Source organism: Phyllopteryx taeniolatus, chromosome 18 (genome assembly GCF_024500385.1).
Source record: "Phyllopteryx taeniolatus isolate TA_2022b chromosome 18, UOR_Ptae_1.2, whole genome shotgun sequence".
Lineage (NCBI taxonomy): Eukaryota > Metazoa > Chordata > Actinopteri > Syngnathiformes > Syngnathidae > Phyllopteryx > Phyllopteryx taeniolatus.
The window spans coordinates 14,738,232-14,757,074 of NC_084519.1; the positions used below are offsets into that span (position 1 = coordinate 14,738,232).

Sequence of the window (18,843 nt, forward strand, 5' to 3'; positions counted from 1 at the left end):
TGATAAAAATGCATCGCCACCTCGCAGGATGAGATTAGACTCCGATGTACCGAATGGTGTTTTATCAGCACGTCTGATGTCACATGCGGGATAGTGTGGCAGTTTAAACCGAGCCTGGCATCTCATATCAGACTAAGCGAGGTCAGATTGTCGATAGGGTGTGAGTTTAAATAAGACCAATGACACTAAACAAGCTCGCGCTTGATTTTTTTTTCCATCCTTCGATCCCATGAACGCCTTAATGGTTTCGGTTATATCCAAAAGTCAGCCTGCAAACATGATGCTTTTGGTTTGGGGGGGGGGGGCTTTGGTTTACAATGGAGCTCCATTCCTACAAGAACCAGTTTTGTACGTTAGTCGGAACATACAAAGTCGCAATTGCTTACCTTGTTGCACATTACTTTGTGTAAACAGAAAAAGATTTCATGCATTTAAAATGGAAAAAAAAAAGCTTGCAGTAAAATTTCATCAATCAAAAATTCGCAAAGAATTTATACAATAAAATAGAAACAAAAATGTGTGATCATATATAACAGATTAAATGTTTGCCTTTTAAGAGTGCACCATTAATAGTTTTATTTTTAGGAAATAAACCTGATTTAATAAAAATAAATCAGACGTTAACTCACCAGTTACTTAGTATGTAAGTAGCTTTTTTCTTACGCAAGTAATTATTTTGACTTTTGCTGGAGTCAATTTTAAAGGAACAATACTCTTGAGTACAATTTTAGTTTTTAGATCATTTGTAATTAAAGTCATTTTACAACATTACCTTAAAAATAAAGGCCTCAAAGACTCTCCATAACTCCCACTAACACCCAGGCTAAACTTCCTCCTCGACAAAACAAAGTTAGCCTCTTAGTTGAAATATAAACTACCTTTCCACCAATTTCTATGTAGTCATGGGCTTTGGCAGCATCTTGTGGCATTTTTGTTGGGGGTTCACTGTACCTCCAAGAGGATTTAATTCTATTTCCTTTGTTTCTTGTATTTCAGACAAATTTAAGGTTGAATAGTAGACTTCCGAGGGTCCACTATATTTGTTTGAGCGGAAAGTGATCAATTTCGGGCACGTGTCGCGTTGGCTGGTCTACATTTCGCAGCCGTGGTTGGCCATACAGGGCAATGTGCAAAACCTGACCTTCACACGGCCCAAGTTAGTCCTGATCGCCGCAATTCTCTTGTCACAATTCATTAAGCCGCTGTCGCGCTACGTCTGATCCCGGCGTCTGTCGGGCCTGCAGGAGGAAGGGAAGCAGCAGTCGGGGGGGGGGGGGGGAGAAGAAGAATAAGGCTCGCCGGTTGCAGGGAGGACCTGATTGTGCTCTGGCATCCGCAGAATGACATTATAGCAGCGCGGTTTGACGATAATAATAATCCTCCGCGCAGCTGTATAAACATTTAACTGACATCCACTCCCTGGGCATGCCGTATGTATCTTTAACTTTTTGGGCCAGTCTGATGCAACTTTTTGTATCTCCGCCCAGCTCGCTTTGCGTCCCGCTTAGGCGATACTCCATCCGCGTTTGTATATTGCCGTGAATGTCAGTGGGAAATGAACGTTCGCATCACATCGGAGGAGAGGGAAGACACACCGTGTGACGAATACAAGCGTGTCGTTGACTCTTTTAAAAGTGGGAAGTCCTTGTGGGATTTTCTTCAGGCAGTGACAACCCCCTCGCTATCTAGCGTATTTCCCGGTAACGTTTGTGTCCATTCGTGGCACTTTGTGTAAATATTTATTGGACTAAACTAACACTACTGTATACAGTAACCCCTCTTACACACACAATCTCCTCTGGAATGCCATCTAATTGGCGGTTTCCTCTGTTTATCCCATCTCCGTCTGGTGGAGTGATGTACAATCAGGTAAAGATAAAGCCTTAAATTGAAAAGGACATCAAATGAGGTTAATCATGCACACCCCACCTTCCACCAGACACATACCAGGTCTGTACTTCACATGCTAGATTACCATTACATGTCATTTGTGTTTGTGATACAATAAACAGACTCCAGATGGCTCTCAGGGTAAGATGTATAGCTACAGAAGCCAGACGGTAGAGAGCTGCTGAGTTTGACTCCACTTCAGCTCCTTCTCTGCTCAGTCTCATCGCAACCATGAGGAAATGGCAATTAAAGCTTCCCAGGTTGGGAGATTAATGTGTGTCATGTCCCCTTCAATAAAACGGCATGACTAAGATTCGACAAATCTGAGCATATTGAGAAGCAGTTCAAACTGTCTGACTCTGCTTACCTTAGCCTGAACACATCCTTGACACTGTGCAGCCGTGTATGTAAACGGAAGGCAGGAAACGAGATCCGCCAATTTTCGCTCTGCCCATACCACGCTGTGTTTTTGTATATGTCTATGTAACAAGCAGACAAGTCTATAGACCGGTCTTGATCCAAAAGTTAATGAAAACACATACAGTGTTACGTTGACCTTAATTTATTTCCGTGACCAAGCTCATCGCTGAATTTTCCCGTAGCAAATACATTTTCCTCATAGACATGAAATGAAATGTCATTAATCCATTCCAGCCCCCCCCCCCCCCCCCCCCAAAAAAAAAAAACAACAACACTTTTTTTCATGCTTTTTTCAAAATAAAAAACACTACTGTAGATAATAAGAGTGTAAATAAATAAACTGTTTTTATAAAGTATAATTCATGGACATACTGTAGTATTTGTGTGTTTGTGTCTATAAGGAGCGTGGCCTCGTGAATGATGTCAGGAGCTGATGAAACACCTCCATTGCGATGGCTCTCCTTCACGTCCACTGGTGATTTATCTACCATTATACAGTCACTCTATATTTGGGGTGGGCAAAGACCACTCATTCTCCTCATGCTGGAACACTGGGCCTCTTGTCACTATGTTCAATTTTTAACCCAGAATGAAACATTCTATTTTCTTAACCTGGTTAAGTAATCATATTACCTAAGACTCCATAAAGGGGAACAAACAGTAGCGTACAACCTGGGCTTCTTTTTATGTGCCTTGAGTGGCAGATTGGCTTTCATCAAAGAGCCCCGGCGAGTTATAGAGTCATTCCGCTGCGCCCGAGCATACGAAATTGATCCTCATATGCGCAGCATATGGTGGAAAGCAATTTCCACCCGAATGTTTTAGTATTTCCTTCTAATTAATTTCGCATGTACGGGACAAGCGCGAGCGGCCTCCCAGAACCAAGGCACAAAAGCCGGCTTTGTTTCATTGGTTCGTCTGCGGTTTTCGAACTCGCCTGTGCTTTTTGACACACCGTATTAACACCGAAGGCAACATTTTGGGCAGAAAAGTCACATCTTGCACTCCAGAGGGCCAAGGGTGAACTTTTATAATCAGTCAATCGGGGGCCTAAACAAAGCCGTGCCAAGAACACGTAGCACGAGGAAGGCGAAAGGTAAGCTCCCAGTCCAAACTGTAGTAGCAGAGTTTTAAACGTTTTAGCGGTTTTCCGTAATAGACCCATTAACAATGACTTTTCTGTTCATGTGGGAGGAAATTGCTTTTAAATGATGCTGAAATCACAAAAGATGTTCAAGATAAGTCACTGGTACTATCATTCGTAGGTCTCAATTAAAATGAACAGGAGCTATGATTAGTGTGTGATATTTTAAACCGACGAAAACTCTGCAAGAATAGCGTTCACACTAAAGGGTTTGTGCATTTTTATCGTGCTAAGTTTATGGAGTTTAGGGCGACAAAACTTTTCCTTTTAACAGAAAATAGTCATGTTGAAACGTAATGTTTGTGGTGACCTTTTGTATGATTTCCTACACAATATTTGTTGGCTGATGTTAAAACTAAACACCTACAGTACTTTTTTGTTTAGAATTTCTGCTCACAGAGTAAGAAAACTCCCGTGACTGATGAAATGTTTGCGTAAACCACGTTGTCATCAAATGGGAATACACTCTCGGCTCCTTTCCCAGCTGGTTTCCTGGGTGGGTTTAATTTAAACTTGAGGTAGTCTTCATCCGATGCGTGTATGACCACAACCCGACCTTGATCCGATATGGTGCACTCGCGCCGTAAGTTTCAGCCGACTTCTGTCTGCTTGGAGTTTCCACGGTGTGAACACACAAACTACAAAGTCACGGCCTGGCTGTGAGACACAACAGTTTCTTGTTCTTACTTGTCGGCACGTCAAGTCAAAAGACTTCCTCAAGCATTGGCGTCGACACATGAATAGTTGCCTTGATCAGATTAATCATTAAAGTCAGGAGATAGGAGGATATCTGGGCTTTGTTTTTAACCCAATCTCCATGCTGTGACACCTTTGTTTGGATAGGGTGTCTGGGACCACCTGGATGAATGTAACTTTTGTTTGCCTGCACGTTTCTCAACTTGAAGGCCTCTTCTTCTCTTCTTCTTCTTCCACCCCTTCCTCTCTTTGACAGTCAGCTTTTTATCTCCAGTAGCTCTTCATCTTTTTTTTTTTTTTTTAGATGTGACGCATGACTACAGAAGAAACAACTGTCCAGAGGTAGCAAGCCCTGCAAAAAAACCCACTACAAAACGGAGTGGTATTTTGCCACGCAGATTCAGAGGTGAGATACAAGCAAGTGTTTACCGGAATGTCTGAAGTTGAAGGGAGATAGTGTGTTCTGATTACAGCCTTGTGGAAGACTGCTGACACTCAATCAAAGGTCTTCATGTTCTTCCTGTCTCCTGTGTCTTCAAGCTTTTTGAATTTCATTCATTTGGTATCCAATATTCATTGCTGTTTGCATTCGCACGGATGGATTCAAATTTTGACTACCTGCATGCCAAGTAGATTCATGATTAATTGTTTGATGTTTAAATGGAAAATCTTCATACTTTAATCAAATATCATCAAGTCCGGTTGTCTTTGTGGTACTTAAGTAGGATCCTACTGGATTTTGTTCTTTGGGATTCCAAAGAAATTGTTCCTTTCAGCCATGAATACCCTTTGTCGGATTTACATGGCAGATCAGGTACGATCCCATTTGTCCATATAGTTGCAATGGTAGCTATCAGAGATATCAGATTAACACATGATTTAGAAGATGCCTGATTCTGCTCTCCGGATGTCAGATTTTACGCTATTAATGCCACCTTGAAGCAAGAAATCGTAATTTTCGCTTGTAGTGTAAATCCAGCCTTCGTTTGCTTAGTTTTCACTTGACAAATGTTGAAGCCTTTGTGGAGATCTGTGTTCTCTTTTTAAAACCCCAACGACCATTCCAAAGAAGATAAAACGTGTCACAGTAACTTCTACACTCCGGTATCGGTCAGTGTTTCTGTTTGCAGGATGAAGAGCTCACAATGGTTTTAAAGTTCTCGAAACCCTAGTCTGTTTGTGGCATCAAAGCATTTTTCCACGGCGGCAGAGTTACGAGCTCTTTGTGGCATGCCTCATTTGTTGGGAGCGTTCGGCGGAGCGACTCGTTTCACCGTGGAGTCTACACTGGTCTTAGGTTACACCCATGAGTCCTCGGTATTACAAGCCGATGACTGACAGGAAAAATGGGGTGAGCTCTTTTGCGGGGCTCAAACGAAAACACCAATAAGATGGAGATGGGGGAAACAACAGATTAGACGACTGATCTCAATCTGCTCCTCCCTTCTGGTTATTGGGAAATAATAGCTCTGTAAAGAAAGCCGTTTTAAGAGGGGCCTTTAATCAATTCTCTCTCTCTTGGCGAGCTCGTAGAAGTACGACGCAGATAAGCTCTAATTTGTGTCTTCATGGTGTCCAGGCATCTCCCCAACGAGCTCTCCTTCACACCACAGCGGGCCTTGATGCCATGTGTGAGCGTAAAAGCTTCCAAGGCTCCCTGGTGGTAAAAATTGCATTGCCAAAATGACCACGACCTCTAAATGAAACACTACCCCATTTTTAAAAGGTTCCATTCAAAAGCCATTGGTTCTTTTTTTTTTTTTTTTTTAAAGGCACATAAGGTAGCAATTTCCCTCAAATATGGCGTGGCCCAATAACTGCAGAAGTAACTGACACCATGTCAGCACAAATGAAAGGTTTTTTTTTTTAAATGATGTGTACATATGAAGCATGTGCTAGATTAAACATAATAAAAGAGGGTAGTAAGATGTAGTGTGATTGTTTGCAAAAAGGCACGAATGCAGGAGTTATATTGTCCTGCATGACATTACCACCCGGCTCTGTAATTCCTCATGCCCTTTTTGTTTTATAGAGCGAGTGGTCGGGCCCAAAGCACTGAGGGAGTACATTGTTCATTCCAGAGCCTGTGCAAATCTGTTTTAAGTTCACGAGAGGAGGAACCCTTTAATTTAAACCCCCAAAATGAAGTCATTCATTCCCCGCTAAACTGCAGCATGACCTATAAGGTTAGGTAAACAAATGTCCCTTGCATTACTGTCAAAGAGCTCCAGCCCTCGCTCTGCCATCACGTCGACTTCCACTATCCTGTTACAGCTGCACCGTGGGTAAGAAAATGGATTCGTCCGTTGCTTTTCTTTGCGACACGATGGGGAGGCGACGTGAGTACCTGAGTCCTGTTCTCAGGAAGCTTCACCCACAAGGGAGAAAAGCCGTCTTGTTCCAGAAGAAAACGAGAGGACGAGGCCTGCGGTGTGCCCAGCCCAGCGGGACTCGCTAGGGCCTCCGACTAGCTTCGGCGGCTCCGACGCGGGCTGGAATGTGAGGAATCCTGCTGGGCTGAGGTTCGAACGAAGGGGTCAGAAAACCTCACTGTGCTGCTCACAGCTCATTTTTCTCTTTCCACTTTTTAGCGGTTTTGTTTGGCTACGGGAGGAATGTCAACTGTAAACCCTCCACTGCTGACAAAGACGTGCCGTTATGAAGTGTTTAAGAGAGAGATCCCTAAAGTCCGGTTTCCGCCAAGCACTTCGGTTCGGTGCAGTGTGCATTTTTTAAATGTTTCTATTGTAATGGTTCCCAAAATATCCAACCGATACTGTGGGCCCTCTTTAGTTGGAGTACCAGTCGCTAGCTAACATGGGCGAGGCCAACTTTGTCGTGGACGTAAATTTAAAGAGAGGGTTAAATATATACAGTGCAAAAGCTGGTCTTAAAAAACAAGAACATAGTAATGATATGATGACTATATATGGTAATTTAAGACAAATTATGCCATCTGGCCACACTGTATAGCGACAGAAATAACAATTACTGTAAATACTTTTCCACTAGATTGGCAGAAGGTACAACTAACCTGGTTATCCATCTGTTGCCATTCATATAGCTTTGTGTTCAACTATACAGGCCCAGGTTCTTGTTTCTTATCAAATATGTTCCATATGGGAACCATAATAATCTCCCCATCATATTATAGTAGATGATTGCTCCTACTTTTGGTTATTATCATTTATGTGGCTAGTTTTGAACAGTGGTCAAGGAAAAATTGTGGCAAGATATCGTGGGCAACATAAAATGTGGACGGGCCAGATCTGGCCCGCGAGCCTTGTGTTTGATGCCCCATCGTGACCCTTCACAGTGGAAAGCCAAGTCCAGATTCACCGAACCAAACCAAAGACTTGGCTTAAAAGTCAGGAACCTTACTCACACGCCAAGCGTAGCCGTATCAAACAAAACATCTGTTTCAGGACGGCCGAGCAGCACGACCAGCAGCGGCTCGGCCACCAAAAAGAATAATTCCCTGAATTTACCTAATGTGACACTAATTGCTTCTTAGCCTGTCAGAAGACAAGAGAGAGAAGAAACAGAAAGACAGAGGATGAGAGTAAAATGGGCTGAGGAGGTGGAGGGGTGGGGGGCTCTGGGTGCTGACTGAGGCTAGTAATGACTGCCAATGGAATGTCTACACCCATAATCCCCTCTGTCACCGCTGACAGATCCTCTTGACCTGTGAACTCCCCATGTAAGGAAGGGAAAGACAGGAAGTCACAACTTAATGAAATGACCCGGTAGTTAGTCGTCCATGTGGCCGTCAAGGCGGGTGGCGGGTGACGGTCGCTCGCTAATGGCGTTGTGTAGCAAAATGTCAAAACAAGAAATGAAAATCCATAATAGATGAAGTAGTCCGAATGGTTGTCTGACCTGTGATTGACTGGCCACCTTTCGGCCAAAGTCAGCTGGGAGGGGCTCCAGCTCCCTGCGGCCCTGAACAAGATCAGTGGTAGAGAAAATGGATGGGTGGGGTTTGAAGTAGTGTGATCATGATTGACAAAAATCACGAGACTCCTTTACTCGTTTAAGAGTCCCTGTTCGTCATGAGTTCCCCTAAAGTCTGTACCGCAGTCACTTTATTCCTTCCCAGAATTAGATAATGCATTAAAGGATATATTCACACTGGGTGTCAAAGCTGACTTTCTCACCGTATGAGTGATCTGTGTGAACGGTACCAAGTAGCAACGGGAGGGTTGAAGTCAGGCCGTGAATTTTCCTGGCGTTGGAAGTCGTTTCGGCGGAACTGAGGCAGCTGTATGAAAGGGAATGACACAAAGCTGGGACCAGGGTGTGATTCCCGAGACTCACCTTTACGTCGAAAGCAATTGTCACACCAGAGACACTAGATCGGACGTGGTCATACATGGAATTATCTGTTGGGTTCTGTGTGAAACAGAACAACGGAAAGTCCAGAAGGGGGGCAGGTAATAAAGCTAAGACCCTTTCTGTCGAAAGCAAGGAAGAGATCAGGCGAATATTTTATCCTATTTTATTTTATTGCTCACTACCGAATTGACAAATTCAAGGAAGAACTAAAGGGTTTAAAAAAAAAAGAGATCAAAGAAAGTCATTTGGACTCTTAATCTCTGATGAAGCACCCGTTTCCTGACCCTAAGATCAGGAGAGGCTAATTTGCTGCTCACCAATGTGAAAAAGAGCAGTGACCATGAACAGGCTTTTACTTCAATCCTTACCTTTTCTTGATTTAACACATGGGGTATCTTCCGAGCAGTGTGTGTGTGTGTGTGTGTGTGTGTGTGTGTGTGTGTGTTACAGGCACACTGCAATCTACATTTTATCAGGCAGGCCAGATCTGAAGACGTCGGCCAAAGCTGTCAAAAGTTTGTCATCGATTCTCCTCGCCTTGTCATCGCTCTTATCTGATCGTTCCGTGTTTCTGGCTGGAGCTTTTTCTCCTCTGTAGTGGAAACAAGTTAGATTCCGAAAGCATGTCCATCCTGCTGTCTTGCTGATTATTTATTTTTTTTATACACGTTTCTATGAGGGCTCTATCTTGTAGTCAAGTAATGCGAGGGTGGGTGATATCTCTAGCAAGGATGTTCTCAAAACGACTCTACTGATTTCTATGAAAGGTATGTGCAGTACACAGGCATGTTACATCATACTATTATATTAAAGGGTGGCGAATGGAATGAGGTAATCTAAGTTTAAATACAAATTTCCCCAAAATTATGTCACCTCATTCCTTAGTGCTATTTATAAAAAAAAAAATAATCATGGCATGTTTATTATTTGGATGTGGTGTCTCCTTATTGTTCACCTTTGTATTATTTCCTACTAATATACTGTTGTATCGTGCATGTACAGCTCTGCAAATGCATTTGACAAACACACAGTCGTCCTAGTTACAGACTGATGCGTGTGTGTGAATTATGGTTCGGATGAAACCTTTAAATTATGTCGAAGAGGATGAAGAGGAAGGATGCTCGCAGCCTTGTGCCACAGAGTAGCGCTGACAGCGACCTGCCGAGGATAAACTCCCAAATGCAACCAGTCCAATCGCCGAAACACGCTTGGGAAAACAGCATTGCAGGCATTCCTGCCTAATTGTACATCGGTCCTCTTTCCAAGAGGGGTGGTAGGGACGAGGTGTCAGGCCAGATTCGGGATAGGATTGGGCGCTAGGGCACGGCATCCGTCCCCAACCGCCTCCTCGGGGCTATTTAAAGGTACAGTAGGCTGTATTTTCCGCCGCACAGCCAGGAACCCACCCTTCCGCCGGGCTCCATATTGGAACCAGATGCTGCTGGATGCGAGGCCCCGCTAATTTAAGCGGACGGGGCAGATGGAAGCAACTCACCCTGCTCGCATACAACCCCCTGTTGCCGTCCACGTCATGAAAAATACCTAGTATGGGCCCACTGCAACTAGAAATGCGTGGTCGTCGACAACCACAGTTTAACCCACCCGTCATAGTTTATGGTATTGTAAATGTATGTGCACCAAGAAAGCAATCAAATTCCAATAATGTCAACACTTGCAGTTTGCCTGGCTGCAAAAAAAGTAATTCTGTCCCACAAATGACAATTTGAACATGAGCCAGACAGAAGTTGTACTTTCTGTGCGAAGCACTAAATTATCACAGTCGTTATACTGCTCGGGCACACATTCATTCACGAGGAAGGGCCTCTATAAAGTCAAAACTATTAAAAGTTACCATATGTTGCAAAAAAGAAGTACATTCTACTAAAGTATGAAAAAATATTAAATGGGGTGGAAAATGGAATTCAAATTGCTAGTGTTTTAAAAAATCTATTTGCCTAAAATTGTAATTCATTGGTTTTCTATTGTAGCTATTATAGTAAAAAAGAACCAAGTATTTTTCCCAATATTTTTTTTTAAAATATGTAGTACAAATGTTTTAGATGTATAAAACGTGCACAACACGCACACATACACACACACACACACACACACACATATATATATATATATATATATATATATATATATATGTATATATATATATAAAAGAACAATTGAAAAATAAAAATCTTAAAAACATTGTTTTATACCTACAGTATAGCATATAGCACAACAATACTATCCAATGAGTTGCTAGCTTCACATTTTTATTTTTCATTCGTTTCTAAAAAAAAAAAAAATAAATCACCAAATTTGACGATGGATGCCTTTTATTGACCAGCAACGGCACTTTCTTTCTTTAGTATCGTGCAAGTCCAACGAAAAGTAAAGCAGCATCACCTGAGGCGGTTGCGGTGCCTGCAACCCTATCCCCGTTGTACGTTACCGTGGCGCCAAGCAACCCGAAGGGCTATTGTGCCGCACCTATGTGTATGTCTGCATAAGAAATGGAGCCCTATGCTATAGTGGTCAGATACATAAGGCAGACGTTGACACTGATACGCCAAGACTTCTGCAGGTGTGCCTAATGTTGTGTCCCGTGAGTGTTTCACATAAAGGAATCCTTACTAAAAAGTCCACAGTGTTGCTAAGTGACAGCCAGAGCTCGTGCCTCCTCCCGGGGGAGCATCTGGTCAATGTACATCTGCGGAGCTGCGAAGAAGGAAAAACTTGCTGATCGGCCAAGAAATTTCCTCTTTGATAGCGTTTGTTTGTTTAGCTGGACTTGCTTGACCCGTGTTGACACCCTCCTCCATGGGCTCAGCGGTCCGTAGCCAAGCCGACGAGCGCTCTGCCCTGCGCTTACATTCGGAGGGCCAGATTGTGAAATGTACGTTTTTACTTCGACGCCATGTTCTGCCCACATTGCACGGCGTAGGCAAAAAAGCTTGGCAGTTTAGGATCGTCCTTCTGTCTAGGAAAGTTTCAAGCAGCAATGAACGATCCTCAAACTTTGACGATGATTTGACATTTGACAAGATAGTCGCGACCCACCAGTCGAGAATCACTGCCCTAATATACTGTATAGCTGCAGTAACGATGATCCTGGCGCTCTAATATGTTACAGTAAATTGTAGTATTTGAGACCCAGCACTAACTCATCATTCATTCTGAGACAAAAAGGGTAGTTGATCCCTAAGTGCAACTTTCGTGCACCCGTGCATTAAGGAACACACACACTCATGCAACACAAAGGGAGAGAGAAGGGGTTAAGGGGTTGCTTTGTTATCACCGAGGTGCCCCTTGGCTGTGATTAAGCGTTGTTTTCACTATCCCTCTGGTGTCCTAAAGCTTAGCGAGATGTGTCGCAGCTATGGCAGGAATGCTTCAGCGCTGAGGCCAAGAGAGGGTCACGATGAGGATGCAAACATAAACATTTTCTTTCTTTAAAAGGATTTTGGCAGGAGGGAGAAGTGGGGGGCCCCCCCTGATCCCTAACTCCGCACCTGGCCCAAGGCGCGGGCCGCTGACCAGCTTACCTGCCGCCTTAATCCTTACTTGAAAACAATTTGCAGGGCACAAAACTGACCTTAGATCAGCATCTTAGTGCAGCCCGGGCTTAGTGTTGCGGCGGCGTGTAGGGATTGAGAGAAGGGATTTAGCCTAAGATTGCTATCACTGTGGACAGGATTTAAAAAAAAATTTTTTTTAAATAAATGCCCTTTTTGGAATTGCGCCATGACCGCAATCCTCCGACAATAGACCCTTTGTGCACATTTACCTAAGTCTGATCAATCCTGTGAAATGGGTAACCTTGCCACCACTCCCAAAAACAGTATATAGTAAACGCCCTCCTATTTGCAAATAACCATTGGAGTAATTCCCTGCATATTCGCGTTTCACTAATCACAAATGGACCTTTTTGCGTTTCTTTCTGTGCAACTTATTTCTAGCTGTTTGTTGAGCTAGATATCAACTGACATGTTTTGTGTAAATACAGTGGCTATAAAATGTCAACACATCCCTGTTCAAATCCCAGAGACCAAGAAAATGTATTTCAAAACCTTTTCCACCGTTGATGTGACCTATCAACTGTGCAACTCAATTGAAAAGAAATGAAACTTTTGAGAGAAGTGAAGTAAAAATAAACAACTGAGTTAATATGGTTGCATAACGGTGCAGACCACCTTATAACGGGTAATGTGACTGTTTATAAAATTAACCAATCACATTCAAACTCATGTTAAATGTGATTAAGCACACAACTGACACCTTTTAAAGCGACTCTGATTAACTCCAAATCAAGTTTGGATGTTCTATTAGGCTTTTCCTGACATTTTTTATTTTTTTTGCTTTCGAGCCGAAGCCTGAAGGTTTTGTGCTAACACTGACAGGTTCTTGGAACTGCTTTTAGTTCCCTCTTCCTTGACTAAATCCCCAGTTCCGGCTGAAGAAAAACAGCCCCAAAGCATGATGCTGCCAGCACCATGCTTCATTGTAGGGACGGTGTTCTTTTTCTATTGAGCAGCCAAACATATTTTTGGGAATTAAGGCCAAAACGTTCAACCTTGGTATCATCGGAGCATCATACATTTTCCCACATGTGTTTTGAATATTTCAAGTGTTTTTTTGTTTTGTTTTTGTTTGTTTGTTTTCTTCATAAGACAAGCCTTGCGTCTTGCCACCATAGTCCTTACCCCAGTCATACTGTATGAACAAGATGGGATATTGTTGTCACATGTACTGAACAGCCAGTTCTTGCCAGAAATTCCTGCAGCTCCTTCGATGTTTGTCGGCCTCTAGGCTGGCTCCCTTTCTTCACTGTGTTCCATAGTACAGTGTATTTCACATTTCTACACATAGCCTGATTAATAATTGAAATGAAAAAATGAAATCCCATTGATGTTGTGGAAGCTCTCTGCGGACCGAGTCTTGTGTTGTAACTCCAAAAATGTCAAGAAAATCTGAATTTTATTTCGGGTTACTAAGAGGCACTTTAAATGGTGGCAGGTGTGTGCTGACTCCCATTCAACATGAATTTGAATGTGATTGGTTAATTCTGAACACACCCACATCGCAGTTATGGATGTTCATACTTGTGCAACCACATTATCTCAATTGTTTTTTTAGTTTTTTTACTTCACCGACTAAAATATTTCTTTTTTTCAATGGAGTTGTACAGGTTATAGGTCATAATAATGGAAGAAAAAGTTTTGAAATAATTTCTCTCACTCATTTTTTTTTTACATATAAACCTTTCAATTGAATAGGGGTGTGTTGACTTTTCATATCCAATGTATTAATATTCGAACGGGATATGGTCCGAGCTCTGCCACCAGTATTGAAAAAATACAACTAATTGACACACCCCTAAAATTATTTTGTATTGCCTAATTGTTGAAACTATAAATATACCACAAACTTTGAACACTTTATCATTTCAAACTCATTTTACAACATATACCCCAAAAAATAAATTGCTTACACATTTCAGAGAAAAATGCAGCTGAAGTGCAAGGACGCTGGCCCCGTAAAAATAACAATTACTACTTTCCTATTAGACATTTCATGATCGTTTAGACTGAGTCAGCCATCTAGTAGATATTCAAAAAAATGTAATCCCCCGTATACTCGTGGTTCACTATTCCTGATTTTTTATTTTATTTATTTATTTTTTTTTTTTTGGGGGGGGGGGGGGTATATTTAGGATTTAAACTATATAGGTAATTGTAAACATTTACAGTAAGGGGAGGCAAATCTTTGCTATTCGCGCCAGGGCTTGGTTCCTAACCCCCTCGCTATTCATTGTACAATGCTTCATTTTTAAGTTTTATTCCTCTGCAGTGGTGAGAGAACCACTTCTCTCAAAGCAGCTGTGGGAAACGGTTTGAATTAGCCCCGACGTTTCCCCCTTGAGACTACGCAATAATGATGCAAATTTAGGGGCTTTTTGACAAGGCCTTGACACTCGATATGTTGGTCAACTCCCCGCTTGGTGTTGGTTTTACCAATCCATAAATATTGGATCTGTGGGGACTTGTATGAGCAAAAAAAGGGGGGCAAAAAAAAAAAAAAAACACACAAAGGGAGCAAAAATTACATTGGGCTGGTCTCAGTTTTTCTTCAAAAGTGTGGCCCGTGGAACACTAGTGGTCTGCAAGCAACCCCTAGTGGTCCTTCGGGAAAATGTCACGTAAACGTGCTGAAAATATTTGACATCAGTCGTGAGTACGCAGTCGTGATGAGAGTACCTCACAGCATTGTCTTAATATTTTAACAACGATAATATCACAATTCAGCAGAGCAAGAAGGAAATAGTCTTCCTGGGCATAAAGCATACAAAAACAAAGATTTTTCAGTTTTATTTTATTCTAAATCAAAATGTAAAGAAAAATGAAATGAAAAATGCTTTCCTCTAAATCACCAAACAAATATTTACTTGTATACGCAGTTTGAGAACTGCTTCTCATCTTTGTTGCATGGAGTCCACCAATGTATAGCCGTGGATGCGGTAACTGTACATAAATCAATAGATATTACAAATACATACATGAATATGAACATCAGCACCATTGGAGTCGAAATGACACAAATACTAAATACAATATAAGATGATGTGATTGTCAAATTATACACTGATAAATACAGACTACAGATACCGAAGTGAATGTCAGCGATAATGTAAGCAATAGCTGGATAGGTATCAATAAATAGTCAGTGTATTAAAACCTATACATATACTATGCACATAAAATCTACACGTAAATGTGAACAAACAGCAGCAAGAATAGCAACATTATATGCGGCTACTCTGAACAGTCCTCTACATGGAGTAAATGCAATTTGGGGAGAAACCAGCGAGTGATGTGACAACTGTACATGAATAAATAAGATGTAAAATCAATAAAGATAGACAATAGTTTATGAATCAACATAGTGGTCTTTTTTCCTGATGAAATTTGAGTCACATTGGATGTTGTAACGCATTGTGTTACAGAGCTGCAGCCCCATCTACTGTTGCACATGAATTTAAAAACCAAAAATAAAAAAGTGGCCACAGCTGGAATTGGAAGCACTTTGAAAAAATGCTTTCTAGTTATTGTTCGGACCGTCGTGTCAGAAAACACATTTTAATGGCTACAAGTCACTTTCTCCCCCCACTTCCACGCCCCCCCCTACACCCTAGCTCAGACATGTGACCGTGTTTGTGCAAACGCAGCACGGGATGTGGACCTTTTTTTAGGCTGCGGCCGCAAAGCATGTCATCTGCAGCAACCCTTCCGCTGGCCTCTGTCTGGAGGCTGCACAAACCTGGATCCACGCGGCCCGACCGCTGCGTTAGACTCAAGCGCTCTTCTAGTCCAGGCAGAAGAAGCCAGACTTGAGTTTGCAGTCTGGCACGTCAAGATGTTTTTTGGCTTTATGTTTGTAAAAATAAAAGCAATGAGTTGGTCTACCTGCACTGCAGCCTCAGAAGTAATGTAAAAGTAATGTCGATAATGGGTCAACTTGTACAGTGAGTGACCCACCTTACAAATTGTTTGAGATAGGATCTGTAGTTCAGACGTTTTTTTCCGCTTTGACTTGTTGGGCAGATACAATAAAGAGTAAACAAATCTTCGAAAAAAAGCCTTCAAGCTGTTTATTGCCACTCCCAGATGAAGTCTACTAAATATAAAACAAAAAGGATTACATGTTGTGTATTTAAAACAACCACTGCTCCAAAGTCCGCTAGCTTAACACTAAGACCTAATGGGAAACGCCATGGACAGGCTAACAAATAGCATCTATGTGGCGGTGTCATAACCCTGTAAGCAATCGATATTTGAACAAGAAACAAACATGTAGCCAAACAATATAACAATACTCACAGGCATATATTCTTTATCCTCTGTGACGAACGATTATGACTGCAGCTTACTGAGGAGTTGTGACCGCCTCATGTATAGCTGTATGTGTCATACTGCCCCTAGATGGCCAAGGTGCGCACACGTGAAGGCGCAGCACAATGTCCATTGAACTGAAGCAAAAGCATTTTTTTTTTACATTCTGTATACTATCATGTCATTACATCATTGGACGGCTGTACATGTCAGTCAGCACCACAGATTGGTCACAATGTCTCTACAGTTGTTTTCTCAGTTGAGCGAGTGCAATCAATTGGCTCGTCATGCATGTCAGTCATTAGAACAGCACCACTGATCGGCGTGTCGATGTGAGTACTTGTTAATTATTAGTCGTGACTTAAGGAATCCATCTAGTGGAGTCATTAGTCGGGTTTACACCATTACATCAGTTAGCATGTTAGCATTTAGGTTTTGTCAACTTCCAGGTGTCCTCGTTTTCTTTAGCCGGAGGCCGTTCAGGGTGTTTGCATCCTATCTTAGCCTAGCACGACGTGAGTAGCGTGTAATTTGTCCGTTTCTTGTCGGTGCGAGTGTAAAAAGACACCATTACACGTCTCGGCGGCCGTGTTTTCTTTTCCCCCCTGTTTTTGGGCTTTGACGCAAGTCGTAATGACTTCTTTGTGACAGACGAGCGAAAACCGGCCGCCCAGCTGCCGCTCATGACTGATGTCTTTGACTTCCTGCTTGAGCGTGAAAAGGCCTCTGTGTGGTCCCGCTCGCTTGACGTCGCGCAGGTTGGGAAATTTGATAGTCGCCAATACTTGGCTGATTGTTGACATTACCAACTGTTGTGTTTGTGCTGCTACGTGTGTGTGTGTGTGTGTGTGCGTGGGTGCCTGTGTGGCAGTGGTTCTCAAAGTGGGGTCCGCGTGCCGTAGCTTGGGGGTCCGCAAATTATTTTGCAATAAATTATGTTGTATCATTAAAAACAAAAACTGCATTCTTCATAAAAGAACCAGCAAACAGCTAGAAAGACACTAGCTAGGCGGGCGGACATTAACATTGTTACATTATGAGAATAAAGTTATATTTTTGATTTCATATTTTTATATTTTGTTCCAGCCTCCCAAAAAACAAAGTTTGTGGTGTTTTTTTTCAATGAGAAAATAGTGATCTTACATAGACTTAAAAAATAATTAATAAGTTCGATTCGATACACATTGTTCTGCTCATTCTAATATGCGTGCCTTGGCCACCTGGTGGCAGTGTTAGATAGACGTGGCTATACAATACTGTACGTGCAGACAGTCTCAGCTTCTCAGTATGGCAGTGTATTAGTCATTCTTTGGAGAGGATAAAGAATATATCCCTGCGAGTATTATTATATTGACTATGTGTGTGCTGCATTGCCACACAGATGCTAACTGTTAGACTGTGCCAATGGTATTTGGCAATGTATGTTAGCGCTAATCTAGCAGCTTCGAAGACAAAGTTATTTGATTGTTTTAACTCACATCTAAACTACAAACTACAAGTTTTCCCCCTCGAAAGTAGTTTCCCTGCAGTCTTTAGGCACTTTCCCAGCCTTCTTGATGCCTTAATGCACTCCTTGAAGGATTCTTACACGATCCTCTTCTTCAGTTCCGTCGTCATGGCCAGTTTCATGTGGTGGCCCATGTCTTCAAAATGAGACCCCCCACCCCCCGATGATCAACTTGAGATCGTGGAAGAGAAAAATAAATAAATAAATAAATCACACGGAGCCAGGTCAGGTGAGTAGGGAGGTTGCTCCAGCACAGCGATGTTCTTCTCAGCCAGGAACTGTCAGATGCTCAGGGCATTGTGAACAGGTGCGTTGGCATGGTGAAGCGGCCACAAGCTGCCACAACCGAAGGAGAAAATTCGAAGTTTGGGTGGTAAATTTATCAATAGTAACATCAATATTGGAACTTTTCTGACACACTTCATACGTCCACATACATCCATGCATGTGCTGTATGTGCGTGCGGGAGTGTTTCGTTCCAGATCTCACCTTTTTTGCTGACGGGGAAGAACACCTGCCGTTTTTTTCCTCTTCCGTGTGAGATAAGACAAAAGAAGTGCAGGTGGTGTTTGGTTTCGAGCAGAAATGGCAAAAAACAAAAAAGCAACAGGAATCTGAGTGTGAATAACATTTGAGACTTATTTGAACTTCAGCCCTTCGTTTTCTGAACATACCGCATGACCCTGCACATGTTCCTTTACCAGGAATAGGACAATTCCACTTAATTAGCGTCTAGTCTCACCACCTCACGGGTAGTTTCATGTTGGACCACAGCGCCATCTGCTGGTATACTTCCACATCACATGAGTGGATGGAGGCAAATTCATTGAGATGCCCCCCCAAAAACGCAGAAGTAACACATTTAGGGCGTAATTAGCAGGGATCCCCCAGTATTTTGCCAATGAAAGAAGACCAACCACTGTGACGTTAGTGCACTTGCATGGTGAAGCACATGGTGGCACTAGTCG

General features: G+C 42.4%; 1 long non-coding RNA gene across 1 annotated transcript in view; it reads left to right on the forward strand.

Moving 5' to 3' along the window:
• Positions 1 to 9,397, forward strand: part of LOC133468265 (uncharacterized) — a 51,461-nt gene extending 42,064 nt beyond the window's left edge. Inside the window, exons 3-4 of the long non-coding RNA XR_009785436.1 lie at positions 4,455 to 4,556; positions 8,936 to 9,397. This is a non-coding gene — a long non-coding RNA (uncharacterized LOC133468265). The remainder of the gene's footprint in view (positions 1 to 4,454; positions 4,557 to 8,935) is intronic.
• The last annotated feature ends 9,446 nt before the right edge of the window (positions 9,398 to 18,843 follow it).